This window comes from Ambystoma mexicanum, chromosome 13 (genome assembly GCF_040938575.1).
Source record: "Ambystoma mexicanum isolate Mex_15411 chromosome 13, UKY_AmexF1_1, whole genome shotgun sequence".
Taxonomy (NCBI): Eukaryota; Metazoa; Chordata; class Amphibia; order Caudata; family Ambystomatidae; genus Ambystoma; species Ambystoma mexicanum.
In genome coordinates this window covers 706,151,576-706,162,463 of record NC_090938.1, presented here as the reverse complement: position 1 = coordinate 706,162,463, position 10,888 = coordinate 706,151,576, and the positions used below count along the sequence as shown (strand labels likewise).

The window sequence follows — 10,888 nt, the reverse complement described above, 5'->3', positions numbered from 1 at the left end:
TGCCCACGGAGAGCGCACTAAGCAGCTGCACAGTTTAAGGGTGAGTGTGGGGAGTTTGTGGGGGCCAGGTGGAATTTTAATTTTGTGAGAGAAGAATTTGGAGTTTGTGGGAGACAAACCCTTCACCCCACCATCCTTTTCTAGACGCCTCACATGATCCCGGCTCATCGCCCACTCCCCTTCCTCCCCCACTCCCCTCTGGGGGCCTTTCAGCTTCTCCCCTCTTCCCCCCGCACCCTCATCCATTCCCTAGGTAGGACCCCGCCCGGAGCGGGGGGGGGGCAAGTCGGCGAGCCAGTTCTGCTTCTTCGTTGTCCACGTTTAGGAGCGAAAGGCCTTCCGCACATGTAGCTCGGTGCTGTATGCTCTCCACCACAAACAGGAACCTTAAGGGAAAGGACCACTTATAGGGGATGCGCCTGGCCACTAGGATTTTCATCACTGGACCCATCGCTCTTTTTTTTGCAGGGTGGAGAGCACCAAGTCCTGAAAGAGTTGGAACTGCGACCCGTTGACCGTCAAGTTCATTTGGCCACGTGCCGTTTGTAGGATATTCTCCTTCATCTCATATGATGTCAGGGCCACCAGGACATCACGCGGTCTTGCTCCTGGCCCTGCCCTCCTGATGTCAACTCTGTGTATACGGTCAATCCTAATCACTTCAGGCTGGGTATCTGACAGCAAGGACCCAAAGCAATTCTGGCCAGTCCCTTGTCCTGGACAGATTCATTCTGGCCCTTCCCCCTGATGTTTGATCTGCACGAATGGTTTTCCAGATCTTCGGCTTGAAACTTCAGGTTGTGTGTAGCTCTGGCAATCTGTTTGAGGAGTTTGCTATTTTGCCTCACCTCCTCTGAGACCTCCGATAGGCCCTGCTCGATGACATCCACCCTGTCCTAGAGTTCCTTCCCTTTTCCCCTCGCTTCTTTCAGTGAGCTATGCAGTTCTTCCCTCGGGGTTGCAAACTGGTCCTGGAAAGTGGTCACCATTCTCCCTTCCATTTCCTGGAGCCAGTCTTTCAAGTCATCCTTGTTGAGGGCCATTTTGCAGGTGTCCTGGGCTTTTCTGTCTCCTCAGCTTTTCCCCTCTACTCGTGACAGCCCTTCCCCTGGCCGCTGTCACCTACAGCGCTCCAGCTGTCTCCTGCTGCTGCTGCCCTTGGGGCCGTCTCTGTTGCCTACCGGGGCTTGCCACCACCACCCCCTGCATCCGCTACTCGCTCCCTTTGATCGGATTGTTGTGGTCCACCAGCTAACTCCCACTTCACTGCTCTCCATGAAGACCTGTGGGGGGGGGCCTATTTCTCCTGCTTCACTCCTTTTCCTTGGGTCCCGCGGTGCCCCCTCCTCAGAGCCACCCGCACTGTCCTCCGCAACAGCGCAACAGTCTATGCACTTGCCCGAGTCTGGGTATGCCTTACAGTCCCCCTCAGACTCTGACTACGCCTCCACTGTCTTGTGGGTGCACTCAAGGCCTCCTTTGCCCTCCACTTCTAGCTGTTGCTCCGACTCCTGGCTGGATAGGCCAGCACTCCTAAAAATTGGGTAAGCGGGCACCACTTGTGAGTATATTATTTGCTTGATATCAAGTAGAGAATCTCTTCAATTTCTTAAGATTGAGAGTAGGGTGCAACCCACTGTGTTACACCTGCGTGCTGGGCATGCGAGACAATAATAGGCTCCACGGGGGGGGGCTGGGCCTGCCACTGCCACTCTCCAGTTGCGGCTTCTCCCGCTGCGAGTGGTGTCTCTTCCATGTTGCATGAGCTCGCCCCACTGTTGTAACGGGGCGCAGTCACCGCCCCTCCTTGGCCGCCCACGTTCCTCACTGTCACTGACCTTCCCGCCGCTCCAGAGAGGGACGAAGCTGAAGCGGATTTACTATGTTTGGTGAGAGGGGCTGCATTTATCTACAGTGAGGTGTAAACAAATTAATAAGAAATACGAGTAAAGCATACATGCCAACCCTCCCGATTTAGGCGGGAGATTCACGACTTTTCAGTGAGAAATATTGCTTTTTTTCACGTTCTCCCACTTAAGATAGTTCCAGCCCCAATACATTCCTATTGGGGAGAACTACGTCTCCCGATTTTCTCTCTCAAAACTGCGTTGGTATATTGGCATGTATGGTAAAGTAATACATCAAAGCACATTATTATATAACTATAATGTATTGTACATAAAATTAGAAAACCACCATGCTATTTGTAGGAAATACTTATGATTGCTACAACTTAATATTGAGATAGATATTCAGAGTTTATGTATTTATTTCAAGACGGGTCTTGAATAGATATTCCTTTTACTGTTTCTGAGATGGCGGTGATGTATTCCTCACCCCGAATCGGGGCCGTGCTAGTAGGTCCCGTCTGCGGCCGTTGCCATGAATCAAAATAGGAAAATGAAACCCACAGGCACCTAAATATGCCAGCCCGTGCATGGCATGTAATCCCCCTTCCTCCATGATTCTCTTCCTAACCACGTAGACGACGTTTTACGTGGAAAACGTTCATACGTTTTAACACATTAAAGGCATTTTAAAAAATGTCGGCAAACATTTAAACAAACACACAATGCTATCGGGACTCATACGGACTTTAATTGTGGGTTGGTAATGAAAGCAACATAAGGTCCTGGTTTACCAAACGCTCTTTTTCAGTTTCCAGGCAGCATCAGGTGAGTGGATCAGATCCAGCCCTTATAATTCATTTTATATGCATTTCTTTTAGGATCCATTAACTCAGGCCATATCCACCCCTTTGTTGTTCTATTGGTAAAGAGGATCCCTTTTGCAACCTCTGGAAATACACGTTGAAGTAAGAGGCTGCAGCTGAAGCTGTAATTCATTGTATTTTAATCATCACATGTTGAAATAAAAAATTGTAAGTACGTGACTTTCTAAACATCTGGTTTTGAAATTGCCCAAGGCAGTCTGTTGTTGTTGGTATCGTAGACACAGTAGGTGCTCCCAAGCTCCTCATTTACGGTACAGTTCAGGCTCTAATGCTCGCAGACACAGTAACTGCTGCGCAGCTACTACACAGACCGTGTTCTGGGGTAAGTGACTATATATAATTCGATAATACCTGCGCTGGCTAATGATTGCACACGCGTACTGTCTCCAGTTCCAGTGCCTACTCTAAAAGTAATGATTACCCAGTTCTAATGGCTGAAGATCCGATACTTTCTCTTGGTCTAGCAAAGCGAATGATTGCAGACACAACATCTGCTCTGGAGCTAATGACTTCTGATACAGTACGTACCTGCTCATCAGCTACATCTGACAATACCTGCCAGGGGGGGGGGCAAATAATTACAGACACAGTACCAGATGTGGGATACCAATACCTGCTCTGCAACAATGATGGCATGCGCAGTATGTCCTCTTGGGCCAATGATTCCAGTCACAGTATGTGCTCTGGAGATAATGGTATTTAACACAATGCCTGCTCATGAGCAAATCTGGGATTAATTACTGCAGAAACAGTAATAACCCCATGCACCCTTTCCTACTTGTGTGTCCTTTCCCATTCCTAATTCGCTTCTGACACCTCGAGCCAGACTCTGTGAAAGGATTTTTAAAACGTGTTTGGTGCAACTGATGGGATGCTCATTGGAAAGACCCAAAAAGACCGCATTTAAAATCCCGAATGCGAGATTTGGCTGAATTTCGGCCGTTTGAAAATTCCAAATTGCTGAAAAGTTGGACTAAATCCACCATTCGGTGGCAAGGGCTACGGGGGTGTCCCCTGCACCCTTGTTCACTATACTGTCAGTGTGGGTTGCTGGGGTGACCCCTGCATCCGTTCCCATAAAGTTTTTAAAAAAAAAAAACAAGAAAGGACCCTGCACCGCCGGTTACCGCAACTGGCGTTGCAGGGACACAGCAAGTCGACGCACACAGCGAAGTGTGCCATTGCAAGGTAAGTAAGTGGGGGTGGGAGGGTCATGTATTTATTTTCGGTTGTTTTACCCTGATGGAAAAAACATTTTTGGTCAAAACTGCTATGGTCTTTTCTGCCGCAAGTTTTTCTGTCACAGTAAAACAACCCAAATCCATGCTCATTCACTTCACTTGCGCCAAAAAGGTGGTGTACCGTTCACAAAGGACTTTTAAATGTGTGCATCAAAGTTGTGCACATTGAGGTGCCCTTTTCCCACCAGATGCATAACTGCGCAAGGCAGAGGGTGGAAAGGGTGTTCTGGCCATTTTCAAGTAAATCCTGATTTGCAAAAGAGGTGCACTTTTCGAAGTGCAGGGTAAAAACATTTCACTGTGCCTATTTGGAACAGGTGCAGGGGGATATAAAATGTATGGAAGATCACTTCTCATGCAGTGAGTGAGTGATTGCTGTGTGTGAATAAGCGAGTGAATGTTGAATCAAAGAATGTGTGGGTGCGTGTGTTTGCTGGGCCATGGAGCTGATTTTGGCTGGTGAGCGCAGCACAGTAACAATGCACTTTTCTTTTTTTAAATGTATTTTTTTGGCATTTTCAACAGTTAGAACACAGGTAACCCCTCCCTGTCCCTTCTTTCCCCCCACCTGCTAACCCCTTAACCCAAACACTTGTAACCACCAACAATGCACCCTGTGCTGTTGACACCACCCCCCTCCCCCAGGGTCCGCTCCCGGTTCCAAGTTTCTGTGAGAGGCAAGCTCTCTAACCAGCCGGTGTGGGGCCCTTGCACCATTTGCGAACCCCCCCCCCCCCATAGTCCTAGCCTCCCCTAGACACGTCAGCTATATCTCCTCCCAGTTTCCTGTGAAGGTGTCCTCCCCAAGTGGAGCGAGTATTCGCACCAGCAATCTAATTTTTCTCAGGCACCATGCGGCCCACTGCAGGTGATTGAGGACAGTGTCCCAGTTCGAGAGAAACCTTTGGTGATCCCCTTGAATCGAATAGGTCACCCAATCCAGTGCCACAAAGTTCCAGATTGTACTAACCCATTTGTGTTCTGTGGGGGCAGCTTTTTGTTTCCATTTGTTTGCTGCCACAATCAGGATGGCGTGTGTCTTTCTTTGAGCTTTCGAGGGTAGATTTTCCAGAAGCTCCCCCATTCCCAGGATGGCCATCCCTATGTTATCCGGCATCTGACTCACAAAAATACTATTAATTGCTGCACGAACCATGTCCCAATAAGGCTGTATGACTGGGCATTCCCACTAGGTATGCTTCTACAATCACAGTTCCCAACATCCTCCAGCAGAGCGCTGACGCAGTTCGGTAAAATGTATGTAGTTTTTTTTCTGTGGTGAGAATCCATTGGACCATTATCTTAACCCACATCTTCTGAATCTGGATGGCCCGCGTGAACTTTGAGGGTGGGGGAAATATCTGCCCATAACTGAGTCCAAAGTTCCCCCTCCAACGGCTGCCCGACTGCAGTTTCCCACTGATCCATATAGTGCCATGCCTGGCTCCTTGCTCGGCTCCTTGCCCCATCTCCTATAATCCCATATAAAGCTCCTACCCTGACCCCCATGTCCGTCGTTACGGACCGTTCAAAGGGAGTGAGATCCCTGGTGGCTGCTGACCTGACCATTAGGTTTGTAAGCCAGTGCCTCAATTGAGAGTAGCAATAACCCCACCCACCCACATTTAGCCCCAAATTTCTGCTTGCACTGTGCAAAGGATTTAATATCCTGACCCGAGAATATGTCACGTAGTTTGCGGCATCATGCCGCCTCCCACCTATTTAAGGCACCCCTTTTCATACCCAGCTAGAACTGGGGGATTTCTAAACAGTGCCGTGAACAGGGAGGGGAAGGTGGTCAAGTTCACCATCCGCTTGAGCTCATCCCATGAGTCGCCCACCTGGGCCCCTATCCTGCTATGGTACATGTTTGCAGGTCTATCCCCCTTGGGTCGCCACAGCACCTCGTCCAGCGGCAAGCCCACCACCGCTTTGTCCATTCGACACCAGACCTTCGCGCGATCGCCCCAGAACCAATCACGGATCACTCAGGTTTGAGCCACAAGGAAATGGAGGCGGAGGTTTGGTGCTCCCAGTCCTCCCTTGCTTCTGGTAGACATTATCATCTGCATAGCTACCCTGGGTCTCTTGCGGTTCCAAATAAATGACCCCACATGTTTTTGAAGGATCCTGAAGAAACCTTGGGGAACCCCCACTGGCAAATAGTACAGTATTTTTGGCAAAATGACAATTTTAAGGGCATTTATCCACCCCATCCAGGATATTGATAAGGGCACCCCAGGATCCAGGAAACCGCAGCATGAGAAATGGTTATTCATGTGCAAAGACTGGATTCCAGCGAGGAATTACACCGCTGGGTGGCCCTGAAGGTGCCCTTGCTCCACCCTGAGGCGGATGATATGGAGCGGAGTGGAGAGAGTTGCCCGGATACGGGCACGAACTAGAGAGGAACAGTGAACTAACCGTGGTCTTGGAGGGGGTGGGGGGAAGACTGGGAGAGGGTGGGGTGGGGTTTTGGGTTGTTTTCTTGATATGCTTAATCAATTGCCAATTATGCTTTTCTGCACTCTTTGTTTATTTCTTGTTATGAAACCAATAAAAATATTTTAAAAAAAAAAGGGCACCTCAGGATCCAGATAAGGTTTGCACCAGGCCTTTTTACGCATGGAAATCTTGTAAATACCACAGATTTATTATTTTCCTGTGTACATTTACGCACAAGTTTAGAGCAGAGGGCAGTGCAAAGGTCAGGTTACTTGGCAGAAACCAGAACGCTTCTGAGCCTCTGAAACAGAATTAATTTCTCTAGAAACTGCACACTGTGAAAGAAGGGTCTTTCCATTCAGCTTCTGCTGTGTTGGGTGTAGAAGCTCATGGAGAAAACTGAAGCACTGTGCATATTTATTTTCCTTGTATTTTAGGATTGTATAATTAATAAGGTCGAAAAATAAGTTACAATTGAGAAATCAGCTTGTGTAACAAATTATGCTTTTTTTCCACTGAAAGCAAACCAGTAATTCACAATTGTATTTTTCACAGTTCCTGTGCTGTGCGCATAATGATGCAAAGGCAGATCATGTTTACACTTATTAATTATAAAAACAACGTGTAAAATGAGCATGCATGGTCTAGTTTACATTCATTCAACCTTGCAGTCAATGGGGGTACACTATTATAAATGGTCATTGGCAGCATAGGCTTTGCACAAGGGTAAGTGATTGTCATTACTCCAATCACAGGTGTAACAGCCTCTTAAATCTTCAGGAGTACAATTAAAACACCCAAAACCTGCCTCTCCCCGAATTGCAAACGCTGTTTAAAAACAAACAAATGAAAGTTACATTTGTAATTGAAATAGAAACTCAGCAAAACCTGTCCCTGTGATAATCTAGATGGGTATTTAACTTTATGGTTTGTCCAACATCTAGGCACTGTGATTATTATATCTCAGCAATACTCAGTTTACCGACCTGTGAAGGATGTTAGCCAATAAGATAGCTCAGCCAGTCCAGTGCTAGTTGCTGCCATCTGTGCATGATCTGTAGATTGCAGGTTCGAATCCCAGCAAGGCCAACTCAGCCTTTCGAGGTCGATAAATGAGTACCAACTTCGGTTTGGTGACAATTGTGATAAATATGTTCTATTGCAGCGCTTTGCTAAAAGCGCTATATAAATAACCATTTGACCATGAGATTAGGTATACAATTTAGCATGGAGTCCTTGCCTCTCTGCACTGTTGTATCACAACATTGGCATACCTTTGGTTAGTAATAGCTCCAGGAAATTAGGACTTTCATTAAACATCAAAAGACAATTCTGCTATCTAACCTCACACAATACAATTCATGTTTGCTTTACTATGTAATTGACTAGGTGTTTGTGTTTTCAACATTTAAATATATACAGGAGAGATCAAATGACCAGACCTTAGAGAAATATTGAAAGGTGGATTCTGTTATAATGCAGAAAGCTGCCGCATGGTAATGATTTGAATACAGTTTTTGCACATGTCGGCTGGATGTCAACATACATTTTACCCACTTGCAAAGGAGAAGTAATTTTATACTCCTCTTGAAATAACATTTACTCTCAGTTTAAAAATAGGGAGTAAAATGCTCCCACCTCAAAATCTTATCTGGAGCACTGGGGCACCCATTTCGCTGGTAGCCGCTGCAGCTTTGTCGCGCCGGATAGGTATCACGGTAAAGTGCACTCGGAGAATCAGTAATCTAGACCCACAAATATCTAATGCAGGTTTTTGCCCATCTATATGGTACTATGCCCCACAATTCCTGAACCTTTTCTGAGGAGACGGTTAAGTTTAATAACTCTGACTTGTGGGTATTTTATTTTTAATCCTGCCATCTCCCCAAAGAGAAGAATTTCCCGCAAGGTCCCAAGGAATGAGGTTTCTGGTTCTGTGATCAAGCGGGGCATGTCATCCGCAATCTGCGATTCTATGCTCCTCACCCGCAAAGGGAATTCCCCTAATATCCCGGGAGGCCCTAATGCTGTCTGCGAAAAACTTGAAGGTGTCTCACCCGCTAGTCCCCGGAGATCTGTCTTTCAGGTGGCCAGGAAACAGCCATCGTTATTGGACCCAGTTCCTTGGGGTGGACCAGTGGTGGAGGATTACCTGGATGGCGGGTCTTTGGAGAGTGGAAGTGGGACACCGAAGTTTGAGATGCGGTACCCCCTTCCCATTAACACCTGTTCCCCATCCTACCCTGTAGGATATGTAGTAGCTCTACCCACTCCCTTTCCAACACAAACACTTCCCTACACCGGGACACGCAATGGACTAACACCTGAGCCGTTTACCTGACATGTCCCAACACCAGGGTCAGGCAGAGTCTGGCAATTGATAATAACTATGCACACCTGACAGCCCTTACAAAAGGCAGAGCACGAAAGCACACTTCGAGCAAGGCCGAACGCAGGAGGAAGCAGCTATTCCGGACCAGCAGTTCAACGGAGGAGAAAGGTGGCTAGACCTGAAAGGACAACGAGAAAGGAATTTTCCTTGCCCTTTTCAACTCATGCCCGCAAAGCCTCCGAAAGAGAAATCATAAGACTGTGGAGTCCAGCTGGTGTGTGGTGTATCAGATGTCAACGGTGCCCAGGGCCCTCCCATGCTGATCACCAAGGCGGGGAGACTCGCTTGCTACCGTGGTACCATCCTTGATTCCAGAGGCAAGAAACGCCAATGTGTTCAGCACAGCCAGTGAGTTGGAGAGAGAGCTTATAGAAAACCGGACTGTGTTGAGCCCAAGGTTGCGAACGGCAACATTGTATGAACTTTTGAGCAAAGAACTTGTGTGTGAAAGCCTTAAAGAAAGTCCAGTGAAGGACTAGCTGCAGAGTGGTCAGGCGCCACATGGGCTCTGATTCGAAGGACTCTGGTCCCCTTTGTTGAAACTACAAGTACCAGGAGGCCCTGGGAGATGCCGGCGTGAGGAGTCAGAGTGGTCAAACCCCTTGTACAATCGAAAGTCTCTTGACACGTTGACAAGAAGCGGCGCAAAGGGAAGTGAATCCCGCATTGTGAGAAAGCGAAGTGAACTGTGTATTTTGGCAAAAATGAACCCGGCTGAGGGATTCCTGCGAATTGGAGTGAACAGTAATACACCGGTGAACATTGTGTCGATAACGGTGATGCCGGCTGAGGGTTGTCCACTGAATAGTTGTATTAAAGGAGATTGAGACTCTTGAATGGTACATTGTGAATGAAAGCGATGGTGAACCCGACGCAGGTAGACTCCCGTTGTATGAGGGATCGGAGCCCGGCAGAGGGGGATCCTGAGGCGAAGAGTAATCGCCCCATGAAGATTTATTGAGGGAACAATTTCTTTTTTTTGATTGCAACACACCAGGCCCTCTGAAGCAAGAGACTATGTGTGAAAGAGACTTGCCCTGATATTTTGGAAACTAACTGTAACCTCATGCTAGCGAGGCCCAGGAGTGTGCGGTGGTCAGGAGTCCCGCCTTGTCCTGTGGCGAGAAATGTGGGGAAGAGGGACCCCAGCCATACCTGATATTTTGGAAACTAACTGTAACCTCATGCTAGCGAGGCCCAGGAGTGTGCGGTGGTCAGGAGTCCCGCCTTGTCCTGTGGGGAAAAACGTGGGGAAGAGGGACCCCAGCCATACCATCCTGATTTATCATTTTGAGACCACTTCTTTCTTTTCTGATGAACATTATCCCACACTATTATGTAACTTAGTGATGAGGATTGACAATAGGTTTTTTAGTATGGGCCTTTTTTATTTGACAAGAAGCCACTAGGACTGCCTTATTATTATTTGATGGTCGTAGTTTGCTCCCATCTTAGATTAGGTGTTTTTCTCACCCATTTATACAGTTTAATAAATACCCTTGAACTGTGATTTCTTGCGTCTGTCTTTACGGTTGCCACTATGAGTTCCTTACATGTCCAAGAGCGCCTCCAGGTGGATGGTGTTTAAGAGCGGCGAGAGCGGGCAACCCTGCTTAGTGCGTCGTGAGACCTTGGTCATCTGGGAAAGTTGCCCATTGATTGCCAGGCACAAGGAGGGAGGGAGTTCAGTAGTTAGCTCTTACCATTGAAAGGAATTTAGAACCGAATCCCATAACCTCCATGGTTTGGAAGAGGAATGGCCATTCGACCTGGTCGAATGCCTTCTCGCCATCAAACGTTAGAAGTGCAGGGGTTCTAGATTTATTTACTTTTTCAATCAGATCACAGACTGTTATCTGAGGTCTGGCTATGCCTAATAAATCCCGACTGGTCAGGATCAATACATTTGGGGAGGAGCGTATCCAGGCGTGACGCCAGAAACTTGGTCTAGATCTTTGTGATTAATAAGGGCAATCGGCCGTTACGAACCGCATAGTGACATCATTACCCGGCTTTGGGAGAAGCACAACCCTGGCTTCTTACATTGTCGGGGTGATACACCCTGCCCCACCAAAA

At 47.6% G+C, this 10,888-nt stretch overlaps 1 protein-coding gene across 3 annotated transcripts in view; it reads left to right on the top strand.

Moving 5' to 3' along the window:
- The first annotated feature begins 2,602 nt into the window (after window positions 1–2,602).
- MGAT1 (alpha-1,3-mannosyl-glycoprotein 2-beta-N-acetylglucosaminyltransferase) overlaps window positions 2,603–10,888 on the top strand; it is a 160,073-nt gene continuing 151,787 nt past the window's right edge. For all 3 annotated transcript variants that reach the window (XM_069634822.1, XM_069634820.1, XM_069634817.1), the window contains exon 1: window positions 2,603–2,675. The gene's annotated coding sequence lies outside the window, so the exon portion shown is untranslated. The remainder of the gene's footprint in view (window positions 2,676–10,888) is intronic.